Below are 17619 nucleotides of genomic sequence, written 5' to 3'. Positions count from 1 at the left end.
ACTCAGTGCAGACTGCAGCACAACTCCGCACGAGTGTTGTTATCCGTTGGCGCTTTCGTCTCTCTTCGTTCCTGCCTCTCGAGTAGGGCTGGAAAAAAATCTCAAAAATCCCAAATCAAACCGAAAAAATTCCGATCCCAAACCAAAATTCCCGAACATTTCGGTATGTCATCCCGAACCAAACCGAAATTTTCGGTATGGGATTCGGGATTACATCTCCATTTTTTTGGTATTCCCATACCGAATAGAAATAAATATTATATATATATATTATTTTTTAATTATAAGAGAATTATTTTTTAATTAATGGTATTGGTAGCCACTAGTGTGATTAATCTTTGTCTCAACTAAATAACTAATGTTTGTTTGTTCAATTTGTTTGTTTCTATATTCCAGTTGTCTCAACTAATGTGATTAATCTTTGGATATTAGTTTCCTGCATACCTAGCCACTAGTGTGATTAATCTTTGGATATTAGTTTCCTGCATACCTAGCCACTAGTGTGATTAACATGTGGATATTAGTTTCCTGCATACCTAGGCAAATCAAGGAAACAAAGGAGCAAAGACCATTATGCATGCATGAACATATCAGTATACATATATTGTATATATATACACGGACAAGGTGGGTACAGGGCATGCAATTAGTTGAGCTCAAATTTTTTTCTTTTGTTTTCGAGTACACAATATAGTTGTTCTTTCAGACATGGGCGCCGCCAAAATTTTCATTTAATTACAACTATGTGGAGGAGGAATCAAAGTTGGAATGTGGGGTGAGATGGCATTAGCCCAAAAACTTTGTGCACAAATGGGTAGTGGGTAGATTGAAACTTAATTTTAGCCCAAAAACATAATATGTCAAATTTTAGCCCAAAAACATAATATGTCAAATTTTAGTCCAAAAGCCCAAAAACATTTCGGGATTCCCGATTTGTCCCGAAATCCCGAAATTATTTCGGGATTCCCGAAAATTGGGATTCCCGAAAATTTGGTTTGGGATTGGTATTGAATTTGGGATTCCCAAAAATTTCGGTTTGGGAATCGGGACAAGGGTTTCGGTATGGGATCCCATACCGAACCACCCCTACTCTCGAGCCCCCTCTCTCTGTTCGCGCTGAGATATCTCTCTCTCTCATCGATTAAATGTTTCGGTTTCTCTCTCGTTATTGTTAGTAGGTTTTGATTCATCTTCTACAATTTGAGTTACCATTTTTCTGGCGAATTCTGACGGCATTACGATCCGGGTTTAAATTTTGGCGTAATCTTTCTACCTTTCAATCTTTTTCTATTTAAACGATCACATTTAAACCACGTCAATATTGTATATTGATTTTTTATGAATATAACAAAAAGCAGTGTGTGAGTGGAGGGAATGGAATGAGATGGGAATAAGAGAGTAGAGAATCCTACCACTTAAATTTTTCAGTTAAAAAAATTGAATTCAAGTTTGATACCAAACTGGCTGTCCATATTATACGAAACAAATGTCAAATAAGAAAGCTACAATCCTAAGGAAAACCTTTAACAATAAAATATGCATCTGGAAATTACATTAATAGTAGAAGAAGAAGAGGAGTAAAACCATTGAGTTGCAGATAGAAGAAGAATAAAAGAAGAAGAGATCCAAGGAGCATTAATTCACGACCGAAGGCGAAGAGTTGGCAGAAACCGGATTGATTTTTGCTTGGTCATATTCGATAGTGTCAAAGCATGTGGGGTGTAAGGCTTTGAAATGCTTTGAGTCTCTAAGTTATACACATCATAATCTTCACGATTCCAATATACATATTGCCAAGTTGAAGTATATGAAATCCGGCTAACATCCTGGTAACTTTGAGGTCAAAACAAATACCGAATCGTTAGCCCCTACGAAGAGAGCAACATCAGCGAAACTTATCATCTCAATCCACTTACTTTCTTCAAAGTTCCATCTAAAAATTTCAAAATTTTGTATCACAAAGTTGGGGTATCGCCGTCCGTTCCCTTTTCTTTCCATCTTGAAGCACCTTTACACCATTAAAACTTGTTTTTTGTTCAAGTCCACGAGATATCTCTCGCAAACTATACGTTGTTCAATAATTTTTCGATCTAGGTTAAGTCTATCAAATGTATCGACGCAATAAACTTCATCTCCAAAATGAACGACATCGTCAATGAAGTGCCATGTCCTATGATCGCGATACGTCCAAGTTTTATCTTTAGCAAGTCTAAGACCATCTCCAATGGTTGGGCTAAAAGCCAAATATTTTAGCCTGGAAAATTTAGTTTTTAGCCCAGAAACAGATTTTCTAATCTAACCGTTCTAGCCTAAAATTTTAGCCCAAGATTATTAAAGAATGAACTTAGGCTATTTTTTTTGTTAAATTAAATTTAAAAATAAAAAATATGTAGACTATTGTAAATTAATTTTATGAACATTTTAATCTAAAAAAATTTAAATTCCGATAAATATTAGGTAGAGTCCACTCTGATTTCTGGGCTAAATTTTGGGGTTAATTTGGCCTTGGTTTAGCGTTTAGCATTTAGCCTAAATTTTCCCCTTGGGTTGGAGTGGGTTTGGGGGGAAATTTTGGAGAGTAATTTGGCTTTTAGCCCACCATTGGAGTTAGATCTAATAGAAGCCAATCGATAACCATCCCCGAATATGACCTTAACAAGACATTCATCTGCATTTAAAACTGGATCTACTGAAATAGTAGCCTTGCGAACATAACGGTCGTATCGTCGAGCCCAATACTCAGTGCGTCTAGGTAGAGGAGGCATCTGTGAAGGAAGGCGAATGACTGAATTTTCATTCTCTTCACATCCTCGAATCCTTGCGAATGGATTCATTAAGGTCACCACGAAATTTCATCGACAGTTACAAGCCATCCTTTTGAAGACCCACAAAATCGTTTGTTCAGCAACCTTAATTGTAAATCATAAACCTTATCCTTCTCAACGTTGTATAAGTTCCATGTACCCTGTTTGCCATTGGGGTTGACCATCGAGGATTATCCTTCGTTACACTATTCGATGACATACAAACAAGACTAAATCTCAAAAGGTCATTCGATGCAAGTTTCTCCAACACTGAATCTAGAAGGTGGTTAGGCAAAATTTTCCAATCTGAAAAGGAAAAACTGAATAAGAAACATGACGGGAATTAAACAACTAAGAAAAACAAATTGATCGAGCGAATGCAGCATTAGTGATCGATGTACTACTCAGTCATCGTAACCATGCATAAACATGGAAATTAAACAACTAGCTTATGGTACCAAAGGTGTTAATTAAGGGGTTTCTCATAAGTCCAATCATAAGTATATAGCTATTCAAATGCCTATTCCAAATTCAAATTCTCACAATGTACAAGAAGAAGAATTTCAGTGTCATGTGCTACGAGTAATGCTGAAATACAATCTTCAACTCCAAGTCTTTATGTATCAGTTATGAATAATGATAGTGAGTCATAGTCAAGGGACTCAAGGGAGTCAGTTTTGGTTTCACAACAATATCAAGATCCATATTCCCCTCATCATCACTTTGGTACATCATCATTGTTGCATGTCCACATAGATTTACAACTTCAGGTAATCTTGCCCTTTTCATCACAAAATGACTCATCCATTAACATGGATCAATCCACTAATATAAATACTTCTAAGTCTGTCCACCAAATGGTAACAAGATTGAAAAATGGTGTTATTCAAAGACAAGATTATAGTGCATTTATAGCATTGTTTCCTGAGTTGCAATCTTTGCAACTCACTAAAGAAGATTGCTTTAGTGGAGGCTATAGTTTTGTATCTGCCATTACTAATATCTCAGAACTAACTACATTTAGGAAAGTTGCTTCACTACCACAATGGCAGCACGCAATGCAGGAAGAGTAGATTCTCTTCGAAGTCAAGGCACTTGGGTTCTAGTACCACCTCCAAGTGACAGATCCATTGTTGGCAGCAAATGGGTGTATAAAGTGAAGAAAAATTATGATGACAGTGTTTCCAGGTATAAAGCAAGGCTTGTGGCTCAAGGATTTTCTCAGGAGCAAGGTATTGATTACTTGGACACCTTTAGTCCAGTAGTGAGACATACTACTGTGAGGGTTGCATTGGCTTTAGCAGCAGGTAACCATTGGAAACTTAGACAGCTTGACATTAAAAATGCATTCTTGCATGGTGACTTGCAAGAAGAGATTTACATGAAACAACCACAGAGGTTTGTTGATGCATCACATCCCACTCATGTGTGCAATTAATCAAATCACCATACGGATTGAAACAGGCTCCAAGGGCATGGAATTCGAAGTTCACATCTTACTTGAATGTTATGAATTTTTAGGCTTCAGCCTCTGATACAAGTTTGTTTATCAAGAAAGATGATGGGGATATTGTTATTCTTCTACTTTATGTAGAAGATATCATATTGACAGGTTCAAACTCTATCAAGATCCAGAAGATGATTGATGAGTTATATGAGGTCTTTGAACTTAAGGATATGGGACAGTTGACATATTTTATGGGATTGCGAATCTCTTATAAGAAGAATGGAGATATTTTTGTGAATCAATCAAAGTATATAAAGGATGTGATCCATAAGGTAGGAATGGATACATGTAAACCTGTAGCTACTCCATGCAAACCTCATGATCAAATGTTACTTTCTAAGGGTTCTTTAATGTCAGATCCATCACTTTATAGGAGTATTGTAGGATCATTGCAATATTTGACCTTTACTAGGCCCAATATTGCATATGTTGTTTCTACAGTATGTCAGTTCATGAATTATCCAATAGAAATGCATTATGCAGCAGTGAAATGGATACTAAGATATCTTCACGGTACACTGCACCATGGGATATTATATTTGGCTGATCAAATAAAGACAATTGCTGCATTTTCAGATGATGATTGGGCATCTGATCTAAAAACTCAAAGGTCGATCATAGGCTATGTAGTGTATCTGGGCCAACAATCCAGTGTCTTGGCAATCAAAGAAACAATGTTCAATATCAAGAAGTTCAACAGAGGTTGAATATAAGGCTCTTACTCACACCACAGCTGATGTTGCTTGGATAAGGGGAATACTAAAGGATTTAGAAGTGTTTCTGCCTTTGCCTCCCATAATTCATTGTGATAATATGTCTGCCATTACTCTTGCTGCAATCCAATGTCTTGGCAATCAAAGAAACAATGTTCAGTATCAAGAAGTTCAACAGAGGCTGAATATAAGGCTCTTGCTTACACCACAGCTGATGTTGCTTGGATAAGGGGAATACTAAAGGATTTAGAAGTGTTTCTGCCTTCACCTCCCATAATTCATTGTGATAATATGTCTGCCATTGCTCTTACTGCAAATCCTGTGTTTCATTCTCGTATAAAACATCTTGATACCGATTTTCACTTTGTGAGAGAACGTGTTCAACAAGAAGATCTGGAAGTGGTTTATATTCCAACTGAAGATCAAGCTGCCGATGTTCTGACAAAAGGTCTTCACAATCCAGTGTTTCTTCGACATTGTTACAATCTTTGGCGGAGTACCCTAGCCACGATTGAGGGGGGATGTTGAGTGTCATAAATCAATGGTTAGATGGACTGCCAACTCATTACAGTATTCAATGGATAGATGGACTGCCAAATCAGCCTTACAGTTAGTTAGTTAGTTAGTTAATTACATGAATAGCTTACTAGCTAAGATTGTACTTGGTGTATAAATAGCTAAAAACACATATTGTAATTCAGTTAGAACATTTTCACAAATCAATACAGTTTCCTTCTCCATTCTCTTTCTTTCTCTATGTCTCTTCGATCTCTGAATCTTTCTCTGAGTTATTCGAAGGCATTGTTAGTGGTTTGTTATCACTTTCTACTATAAATAGAGGTTGCATTTCATTCTTTTATTCACCACTTTAGGAAACATATGTTGGTTGCTAGGAAGCCATGCATGTATGTCCGTGTGTGTGTGTACGTGTGTATGTATACATTATATATGTTAAAGAGATAAGAGAAGACAAATAGAAGGAAGGGATTAAGAAATCAAATAGAATCAGAGAGAAAGGTGATGAAATATTCGTATTTATCTTCCTGCTTGGGATGTCAGCCTGCAACAGGGTAATGATTCGCAGCTCTCTTTGTTCTTTGCTTAGCTATTTTATGTAGTAACTCGTTGTCTTTCATGGTTGCTTTTAGGCAGAAACTGCAAAACAAGTTTTATATGCAAGGGTTTTATATAATGCTGCTTATTTGATACAAAACTATTCTATATAACATATACCTATTTTTACAACTACAGCCTTTTGGTTTCAATTAAGAATGGTATGATTAGTTTGTTCACTATAATGCAAAGCCTATTTTGATTTAAAGTGTTGGTCTATTTGCAATACCCTTATAAAATGACTTGTACAATTCCAACTCGGTTGGAGTATTATTTTGTAAAATAGTTAAATAGTTCATACTGATACATATATATATATATATATATATATATATATATATATATAATATGACAAAGCTTTTATGCAATTGTATAAGCCAAAGTGTTTTGAGGTACTTGTATTATACAGTGAGATATATATACATATATATTGCTTATTTCCTAAATCCTTTTACATTTAAACGTCTTCTATTGCAATTGCATTATTTCATATCGACCAAAGTGACTTTTGAATCAAGTGGTGTTAGATTAGTAATACCAAGTAGTCTAACTAGGGTTAGAGTTGTTATGCATTTTAGTGATTTGCTTGTACTTGTGAAATAGGAATTGATCACAATGGTGGTGTACTCTTGTAATAGAGAGTTGGTGCAATGCTTTGGAGTCCAAATAAGGGAAATACGGTAGACCTTTATAGAGATTGATCTTATTAAATTTCATGAAGTGTTATATTATTGTTAATATTGATTAACTGATTGGGATTGGATGATAATTGGTTATATGTGTATCATTGCTTGATTCGAATGTTCATAGAGTTGTAATTGTGAATTGTTGTTGGAATGGTGTTTCATTGGTGATAAATGTGGAATATGAAATGAGATTAATTGCGCATCATTCATGATGTGTTATGTGGTTGGAGTTTCAATGTTGAGAAAAAATTGGAAATGAGGGTAGTTGGAAAGGATCTTTTGTGTAGTTGAACCAACTCTTAGCAGGTACTAGGTCTCAGGTGAGCCCACAGTGCACAAATTCTTTAAGGGTAATTCGAGACTGGTGACGAAGGGTTTTGGCAAGATGACTAACAAAAGGGGAAATTGGGATGATTGAGTTACAGGGGGTTAATTTGTATATTAAAACATTCAAACCACCACTGTAGAGCTAAAATGCACGGTATAGGACGTGCAGGTCTGTCTGTTTTATTATATGAATCAATGGGTAGAGATGAAGAGTATTGCATTGCACTCATGCATTGTTATTGATAATGATTTGGTACTTTATTACATGATTTTATGACACTTAATTTAGTATTGTCAATTACTGTGATAAGGTTATGTCCCTACTGAGCTTTGGAAAAGCTCACCCCTCTATTGTTATGCAGGTTTATGAACTAAACAGTCAAAAAGGGTAGACGAGATGAGATCGGATTAAGTGTGAAGATAGAATTTGTATTTATTTATTTTAGTCTTGTAAGGAATCATGAATTATTTTTATAAGAGGAATTTCATATTTTCTCACCCAGTTTCACTTTCCTTTTATTTAATTTTATTTTTTAACTTGCGCACCGGATTCGGGTTCGTGATTTTTCCACCAACCCCGAGTTCGGGGCGTGACCGAGATTTTTTTTATTTGGATTAAATGTCCCAATACATAGGACAACTGCTAAGGCAATTGGATAGCCCTTTACAAAAAATCTAAGCCATACATGTGGCAATAGATTAGAGATCCAAAGCATCTCAAAGTACATAACAGGACATCAAAGTTAGACAGCAAAAAAACAGAAGCAAAGAATTAACTTTAACACTTCCTCTTAATGCTTTGCTACTTCACTCCCAAAAGTTCTCTTAGGTAGATGAATCTGTCCTTTGGTAATGCATTGGTGAAGATATCAGCAACTTGGTCTTCTGTCTTGCAGTATACCACATCCATTTCCTTGTCTTCCACAACACCTCTGATGTAGTGATGCTTCAGAGCAATATGTTTTGCTTTTCCATGATAGACAGGATTCTTGCTCATGGAAATAGCTAACTTGTTGTCACAACGGATAGTGCACCTAATTTCTGCTTCTTAGACGCCTAAGAGAATACACCAGTCCCTAGTGTAAAAATATAGCCAGATGTGCTCTTCAAGTCATCCACACTACCTCCCCAATCACTATCACATAACCCATACAATTTTGGCTCAACATTCCTTTCATACATAATACCAAAGTCGAGCAGGCTTATGAATAAATCTGGACAACAAGCTTGCAGCATACATAATATCGGGTCTAGTCGCTGTCAAATACAACAAACTCCTAACTAGGCTTCTATACACAGATTCATCAACATCACCACTACCATCTTCTCTTTGAAACATTTCATTCACAACTAGCAGTGTTGAAACAGGCTTGCAACCAACCATCTTGAATTTTTCTAGAAGTGTTTTTGCATATTTATGTTGAGTAATAAAGATACCATCATTTGATTGAATGATACCAATTGCCAAAAAATAATGCAGCATACCTAGATAACTCATCTCATATTTCCTCATCATGTCATTCTTGAAATTCAAGATCATTTTATCACTACTTCCAGTATAAACCAAATCATCAACATATAAAGAAATAATAAGCATATCTGAAGTACCTTCAGTTTTGACATAGAGGGCAAGTTCATTCTCACTTCTTTGAAATCCCCTTTCATTGAAATATGAGTCAATCTCTCCATACCATGCTCTCGGAGCTTGTTTCAGGCCATAAAGTGCCTTCTTAAGCTTATAGACCTTGTGCTCTTGTCCTTTAAGAACAAATCCTTGAGGTTGATCAACGAACACCTCTTCTTTTATGACTTCATTTAGGAAAGCAAACTTGATGTCAAGTTGGTGTAGAAACCACCCCTTCTAAGTAGCTATAGAAATAAGGCCTCCAATTGTTTCATGATAATAACCCTTTGCTACCAATATAGCTTTGTTCCTTTGAACGGAACCATCTTGATTGAGTTTAGTCTTATCAATCCACTTCACTCCAATGAAGGAGTGGTCACAAGGTCTGTCCATTAGTTCCCATGTCTTGTTTTTCACAATAACATTGAGCTCCTCTTACATTGCAACCTTCCATGTCTCTTCTTTCACTGCATCATCAAAGTTTTTTCCGTTCTACAACACAAATTGCAGCTTTTATAGACTTCATTTAAACTCCTTAACCGAATCAACGTTGACTTGGACTCGAGGGTGTGGGAGAGTGAACTTGTGGACTATTTTCAGGTGACAATTATGGAATTTCCGACTCAATTTCCTCTTTATTTGGCTGATTTTCTTCTTCAATTTTGATTAGCGCAAATTCCTCTCGGATGGTTGCTTGATTCCTATCCCAAGAAGATTTCTCACTAAAGAGAACATCTCTACAAAACACAACTTTCTTCTTTTTAAAATTGTAAAGTCTATACCCTATTGTGTGTGAAGCATAGCCTACGAAAATGCATCATTCACTTGACTCATCAAGTTTTTGTCTTAGTTCTTTCGGAACATAAGCATTGCAGATTGACCCAAACACTCTCAAGTGATTCCCAGAAGGTTTTTTTCCACTCCATGCCTCAAATGGTGTCTTGCCTTTAACCATCACTGTTGAATACCTATTTATCAAGTAGACCGATGTATTAACTGCCTCACCCCATAAATATTGAGGCATTCCCTTTTCATGCAACATTACCTTAGTCATTTCAACTATGGTTGTGTATTTTCTTTCAGCTACTCCATTTTGTTGTGGAGTGTAGCTGACAATGAGCTGTCTTTCCAAGCCAATATCTTGACAAAACTTATCAAATTCTGTGGATGTGTACTTTCCTCATTTGTTACTTCTAAAAACTTTGATTAGATAACCATTGCTACTCAACCATAGCTTGAAACTTCTTGAAGATTAAGAACACTTCTAATTTCTGTCTTAGAAAGTACACCCAAGTCATTATGGAATAATCATCCATGAAGATTAGGAAATACATGTTTCCCACTGGTGTAGAGGTCTTCATGGGTCCGCAAACATCTGTATGAATCAATTCCAATTGAGCTTTTGCTCTCCGAGCTTTACCATGTGGAAATGAATCTCTATGATGCTTCCCAAGTGCACAACCTTCACAGATTTCTTCATTTTCTTAGATACTCAACAACCCATGCACCATTTCTGTCACATCCCGGCCCGAGGCGGATCACTTCCCGGGCCCACTCCACCACCGTAGCACGATATTATTCGCTTTGGGTTTACCATTCCCTCACGGTTTTGTTTTTGGGAACTCACGAGCAACTTCCTAGTGGGTCACCCATCATGGGATTGCTCTAGCCCCCCTCTCGCTTAACTTCGGAGTTCCTCCGGAGCCCGAAGCCAGTGAGCTCCAAAAAGGCCTCATGCTAAGTAGGGATGGGAATATACATTTAAGGATCACACCCCTGGGCGATGTGGGATGTCACAATCCACCCCCCTTAGGGGCCCGTCGTCCTCGTCGGCACAGACGCGGCCAGGGTTAGGCTCTGATACCAAATCTGACACGCCCCGACCCCGATATTTCTTGAATACCAGGATAGGCACGTGTTGGCTTTCGTCACCTTCGGGTGTCGGCCAGCACGTGCCTATCCTAGTATTCGGGGAATATCGGGGTCGGGGCGTGTCAATTTCTTTTTCTTGTAGCTTTTTGAGACTTTGAAAATTCAAGTGGCCAAGCCTTTTATGCCAAAGCTTTGAATCTTCTTGTACTTCTATCTTAAGTGCAGACTAAGTTGCATACTCAATTGTGAGAGGAAAGTTTCTACTGTTCCTCATCTTAATCTTAGCCAAGAGTTGTTCACGATTCCTCCCATCATATACCTTGCAAGTATTGTCTCTAAAATACAAGTAATAGCCATGCTCAATGAGTTATCCAAGACTTAGCACATTTTGCTTCAAATCAGGAACTAACATGACATCCTTGATGAACATCTTTCCATTCTTCGTGTGCACAGCAATAGTACCTCTTCCCAATGTATCAACTAGCTGCCCATTTCCCATATTCACTCGGGTTAGGTCTGTAGTGTCAATATTATGGAAAATGTTCTTGTTCACCATCATATGATTACTACAGCCACTGTCCATAAACCAAACTTTAGCTTCTTCGTAGACAGTTGTATCATGACCAACATAAAACATATTGGTCTCTTCACCTTCTGCTTCGATGTAGTGAGCTAGCTAATTATCCTTGTAGGTACAATCCTTTTGCATATGCCCGAATCTGCTACACTTATGTTATTTCACTTTTCCCTTGAACCAACATTCACCGTAATGAGCTTTGTCACAAATTTTGCACTTCGAATCATACAAACTCTTCTCAACCTTTTTCTTCTCTTCAAAATTACCCTTTCCTTCCCACTTTTTGTTTTTGCCTTTCCAATTCTTGTTGGACTTGCTTTGCTTTGACTTGAACTAGCTTTAGTTTTTGGATTCACTGTAAGCATTTGGAAAGCATTTTCTACATCATTTTTGGCATGCCTGAATAGTCTCTTAGCAAAACCTTTGATTGAACCAATCAATTCTTCAACACTCAAAGTTGACAAATCCTTAGTCTCCTCTATGATTGAAACTATGTTGTCATACTTTCATGGCAAGCTGATTAGATACTCCTGAACTATTCTCCCATCGGACAAGATTTCACCATAGCTTTTCATTTGATTAATAATTTCAAACAATGTACTCAGGTAATCATCTAACTATTCATCATATTTCGTTCTTATATAGATAAAATCTCTTCTATGTACTCAAAATGTCTTCTCAAATATTGGAGTTTGACAGCCCTTACCTTAATAGAGCCTCTGTAGACTTTCTCCAGCACATCACAAGCTGATTTGGCACTTGTCTCATTCAAGATTCTCAAAAAAATTTCATCTGAGATAGCATTTTGGATGACCCCAAAAGCTTTTGTATCTCTCTTGATGTTTTCCTTCAGTTCCTTTGTCTGAGCCTTTGTCAAAGCCACAGTACTTAAGGGTACCACATAGCCATCTTCAATCAAGCTCCACAAATCATGAGATACAAAAATTGTTCTCAACTTTGTCCTCCAGAAGTCATAATTCACTCCACTGAAGATAGGAGTTTGAATCTATCTCAACTTTGTCCTCCAGAAGTCATAATTCACTCCACTAAAGATAGGAGTTTGAATCTATCCACAGCTACTTAAACCAGCCATGAATTTGAAAATTTTGATTCTTGGGTTTCACTTAGAATTTTCCCCCTTTTGAGAATAAAATAACACCCCACTTTTTGATCAGATTGGCTCTAATACCATGTTGGTATTCAGACCATCTTCATCATTAATAAAACTAGAATAAAAATGAGAGAAAGATGGAGATTTGAGTAAGAGGCAGCAGCAGGGCAAATGAAAACAGATAGTAGAGAGCTATTTTTTCACAAAGAGATATTTTTCTGATTTGGATTAAATGTCCCAGTACATGGGACAGCTGCTAAGGCAATTGGGTAGCTCTTTACAAAAGATCTAAGCCATACATGTGGCAATAGATCAAATCCAAAGCATTTCAAATTACATAAAAGGACATCAAAATTAGACAGCAAAAAGCATAAGCAAAGGATTAACTTTAACATTTTCTACTGATTTGAAGAAGAGAGACAAAAAAAACATACATACCTAAATCCATAACTCTCAAAAAAGGTTTTTGAATCTGCTTTTTTTGGTGAGAAAACGTAGGATAAGATTGAAGGGTTCTAGGGTTTATATCGAGGGAAGTAATGTGCAGGCAATTTAGTCCCTTAAAGAATAGGATTAACTCCCCTATTAAAATTAGGAAACATCTACTCAAAACACTCGTTTCAACAAAGCGAAATTTCTATAGACAATTAGGATTTCTAAAGTAAAATTTAGAACTTGATCTGAAAAGGGTTACTCACACCTTTACTTTCTTCCGTTCCGAAGCAATCAAATGCCTGCGAATCGACTCGGTATACACCAAAACAGTTGAAATTCAAAAAAAAAAATATTGATTACCAAAAAAAAAAAGGAAAATGTTTAAAATATTAAAATACCCTACTCTTTTTTTTTTTTTTTTTTTTTTTTGTCAAAGATTATTTTATTTTTTTAGTACATCTATATTTTTATACTAAGGGGAGGGGGAGATCGGCTAAGCCACACAATGGGCAGCCTAATTTCGTATCAAATTTGTCATCCACAAGATTCAAACCTAATACCTCTCACTTCCAAATGAAGAGGAATATCACCAAACCGTAATATCGAGTGACCTAAGGTTACTTTAGGCAACACAACAAAATACACAATTAGAGGCCCACAAACATTAACCACACAAGCAAAAGAAAGGACCTTAATAGTAACCCAAAACAAAAAAACACAAAAGCTAACCCTAACTGCTTCCTTCCAACGACACCGCCGAAAGCACCAGAACAACACTCCACGACGATCTCAACCTCTACCACCAACTATCACTAGGAACTCACAAGATGAATTTCATCTTCCAACAGATAACATCTCACTGATCGCAGCCACTGATTAAGGGAAATCAAAGAAGCCCGTGGGATTACCACAAGCAACACTATCAGAAAAGGCAGACAGAGAGAATGAGGTGGTGTTGCCACCCGAGCCGGTGTGAACACTGAAACTCTACGCACTTTCAGTTGAAAACCGTATCAGTTCGCAGTTAAAATTGATTGCAGATTAAAACAGAGATGGAATCGGCGGAAGCCAAATTAAGGACATGTATATGGATGGATGGATGATTCGGCAGTAGGAAAGATCTGTGATAATCGGGGTGGAAAGGCAAGGCAAAATAGGAAGGAGAGCAGGGAAAAACACCAAAAATAGAAGAAAGAGGAAGCAAAGAAGAAAAACGAAGGGTTGCCACTGACCCTAAACGGAATTAGGGTTGGCGGCTAAAGGGAAATCTTTAGTTTTATTGCTACTCTCAGACACAAAGAGAAAAGACTATCACTCTCAGAGAGAAAGTCTCTCCCTCTTAGAGAGAAAATCTCATAGCCTAAATTACCTTACTTTCTTACCCTATGTGAATCGCATGCACCCAAAAGAAAGCAAACAATCAGAGGCGCAACCATTTGCACATCTGATTGAGCTAATTTCTCGGAGCTTCAACCACAGACCCAGTCATGAACCCCAAATTTACCCAATCACAGCAACATTACAAAGAATTTAGTACAAATATTTAATCAAGCAGTAAACTTCGAAATCAAAAAAAGTTACGAAAACAACAGATTATGTTTCATTGAATACCCATGAAAAATAAGAAAAGTTTGCATTCAATTAAGACTGATTATGTAGGTTGGCGATTGAGTACGCTCCAAGTTAGATTGCTGATGGACGTCGACGTAACTCTTTTTGTGTTGGAAGGCGTATCGTCTCCTTCCTTTCGGTACGTGGTGGCGGCGGTTTGGAACTAGCAGCGATGGCTGACTCAGAGCAAGAGAGGAGAAGTAGTGTTCTTTTCAGTAACCGAAGGTGGGAGTCTAAAAATTGAAGGAACTTATATGCAGTTTGAAAACTGAACGTGTTGACCGTGGTAACTTTTTCTTCTCCCACGTTATTATTATTTTTTTCATTTTTACTGTTAGCGTGGTGTTTTTTGGCTTTTTCAATAATTTGGATGACAAAAGTATCCCTGGATTTTTTTTTTTTGGGTGGTTGAACTGTCCTTGCGATTTTGGTTGCATTATTTTTAGTCAGTTGTACATTTTTTTGTTTTAGGGGTTTTTTTTTTTTTGTCTAAATTGTATTGGTGAAGTCTTGGGACACTAAAGTTGATAACTAGTTTTCTAATATTATAAATTCAAGATGACAAAAGTATCCTTGCTATTTTGGTTGCATTATTTTTTGTCACTTGTAAATATTTTTTTTTTTTTTTTTTATGTTTTAGGAGTTTTTTTGTCTAAATATTTGTGGTGAAGCCTTGGACACCAAAGTTGATTGTTGGCTTTCTAATATTAGAGATTAGAGATATTGAAATTATTCATGTTACAATTTTCCTTATAAGTTTGTTTCATCACTCGTGGAACCATTTATTTTTTTACGTATTATGAGTTTGCTATGTAAAAAGACACAACAAATGCCCTCATTTTAATCGAAACTTTGCTTGAAACTCTAGAGGTTCATTTCGTAAGCAACAATATTTGGAGAACCCACCCATTACTCTTTTGGGATTACTTGTAATTGAAGTCCAGGTAAAGTTAGATTCGGTGATGTTGAAATATTTGAATTTTTGACAGGGCCATTTCTGGTTTTGTAATGTTTGCTTGCCAATTTATATCCTCATTTGTCCTTGAGCAGTAGTGTAAACCCATCTTCACCATCTATGTATTTCATGTCTTGAAGTCTTAAACTTATAAATTTATTAAGCGATATAATTTCCAATTGTGGTTCTACTTTTACCATTATATACCTATTTTATTTTCAATCCCTAAAAAAAAACTTGGGCATGCGACTCTGTTTCACCGTTGGAGTTGAGAGTCCAGAAAAATCCTAAATCAAAATTCTTACTAAAACTTCTAAAAAAAAACAAAAAATAATTGTATACACTTATCTTAGTAGTTATCATCGATCTCGATATCGATTGTATGCAACTGCTGTTAGAGAGAAAGGGAAACTTGATAAACACGTTCTTTTGTATTCAAAACCCTTGGTTGTACGAGAAATTAAAATTGTTTGAAATTGTCTGTGAAGCCCTTTACTATAATTTTGCATATGGCCAGTGCTAGTTCCTCGAAGTGCATCAATTGAATCCATCAACTAATGATTGATGGAAAGTAATCATACATAAAAGTAGTACCCTTCTTTAAAGAAAAATTAATGAAAAGAACTTGAAAACTTTGAGTTTTAATAATAAAGACAAAATAAAAGGTAAAGTGAATAGTACCAAGATTGATTTTTTAGTATAAAATTGTGGTTTTTCATTAAAGTGAACAGCACTGAAAGTTTTTCGTTAAAGTTCCCTTCCTTTAAATCATTGTAGCACTGAGTGTTGTGGAAAATGAATACCTAAGATTGTAAAAATAAGATATCTAACAGTTGTGAAAATCCCATCTAAACCGGTGTGACTTCAATTGGTGTGAAATTGAGAAAAGGGTGATGTGAAATCAATTTAAAAATTGATGGGGTGTTAGTGTAATCAAAATTTTAATTGTCAGTCAATCACTCGCCAGAAGTTGAGGATTATTAACAATAAAGATTCATCAGAGTATTGAGGAAAGAAGCAATCCTTATTCAAGGATTTATGAAAAAGAATAACTTAACTTATCATAGCAATAAAACTCGACACATTTTATTTCTTTTTTAAGAATTTTTTTTAACCGATGCGAGTAGTGATAACTGACTGATAAGAAAAATGATCGCAACACGATTACAAAAAGAGTGGCAAACTGAGTACATTTTTTATTTCAGTGACCAAATCCTTAATCTAGAATGGGATGCACCATGAAAGCTTTCAACCTCTTCAACAATGAGAGCAATTTTTTGGATGAATCCAGGGTATTCCCCCGCACAATGAGAACAAAGAGAGCAATTTTGACTACTGGAAGTTTGGAAGGAAATAAAAGAACATGGATTTGGATCCCATCCGGATCGTCACATCATATTTGTTCATCGTATATCATGCGGTCAAAAATCATTTTGAATTTTTTTATTTAAAATTAAATATAAACAGTACATAACGAAGGTTAGTCGCACGGAATACAATTGACAGATAGGATATTTGGTTGATGAACGAGATTAAAAAGATATAAAAAAATCCAAGATAAAAAAGATAACAAATTGGCTACTCGATTAAAGCACGTGATTTTGGTACAACCACATGGCGATCCCACCAGCCACTCTTTTTTGTGTGCTCTGAAGAATTTGATACTCTGAATGTTTTCATCGTTAAAAAGTCCTATCTTTAGAGCAGTTCCACCCCTAAAGACTTTGCGCCAGCATCCAGCGCATTTATCCACTCAAGTGAACAATAATAGACCCAGTGAACAGTAATAGGCTAAAGCATCTACACCCCTAAAAAAATGCGCTGGCACCTAGTCTAAAAATGCGCTGGCACAAACGATCTCCACCCCTACAAAGTGTGCTGGCACCCAGCCCATTTAAAGTATTTTATATTTTTTTTAAAAGAATAAATTAAAAAAATAGTTTTATTTTTTAATAAGATTTTTAACTAATTTCGGATAAAATTTCAAATAAACTTAAAAAAAAAACACACTAAAATAAAATTACATACTCATCAAATAAACTTAAAAAAAAAACACACTTAAATAAAATTACATAAACTCATCAAATAAACTAAAAAAAAAAACAAACACACTAAAATAAAATTACATGAACTCATCAAATACACTTTATTCTTCAACCACAAGCTTATTTTAATTATCTTCACCTTCTTGCAATCCCCACTGGTGCTCAATCAAGTCATTCTGGCGGGTTACGTGCCAGTATGGCTCTTGCACATCAGTGTACCGCTAAACGATCAATTCATT

General features: G+C 36.1%; 1 pseudogene; it reads right to left on the bottom strand.

Annotated features, from left to right (window-relative positions):
* Nucleotides 1–1640: 1640 nt before the first annotated feature.
* Nucleotides 1641–3216, bottom strand: LOC137719849 (F-box protein At2g26160-like; annotated as a pseudogene).
* Between the last annotated feature and the right edge of the window lie 14403 nt (nt 3217–17619).

This window comes from Pyrus communis, chromosome 16 (assembly GCF_963583255.1).
Source record: "Pyrus communis chromosome 16, drPyrComm1.1, whole genome shotgun sequence".
In the NCBI taxonomy this organism is placed as follows: domain Eukaryota; kingdom Viridiplantae; phylum Streptophyta; class Magnoliopsida; order Rosales; family Rosaceae; genus Pyrus; species Pyrus communis.
This window is presented reverse-complemented; position numbering and strand designations above follow the sequence as displayed.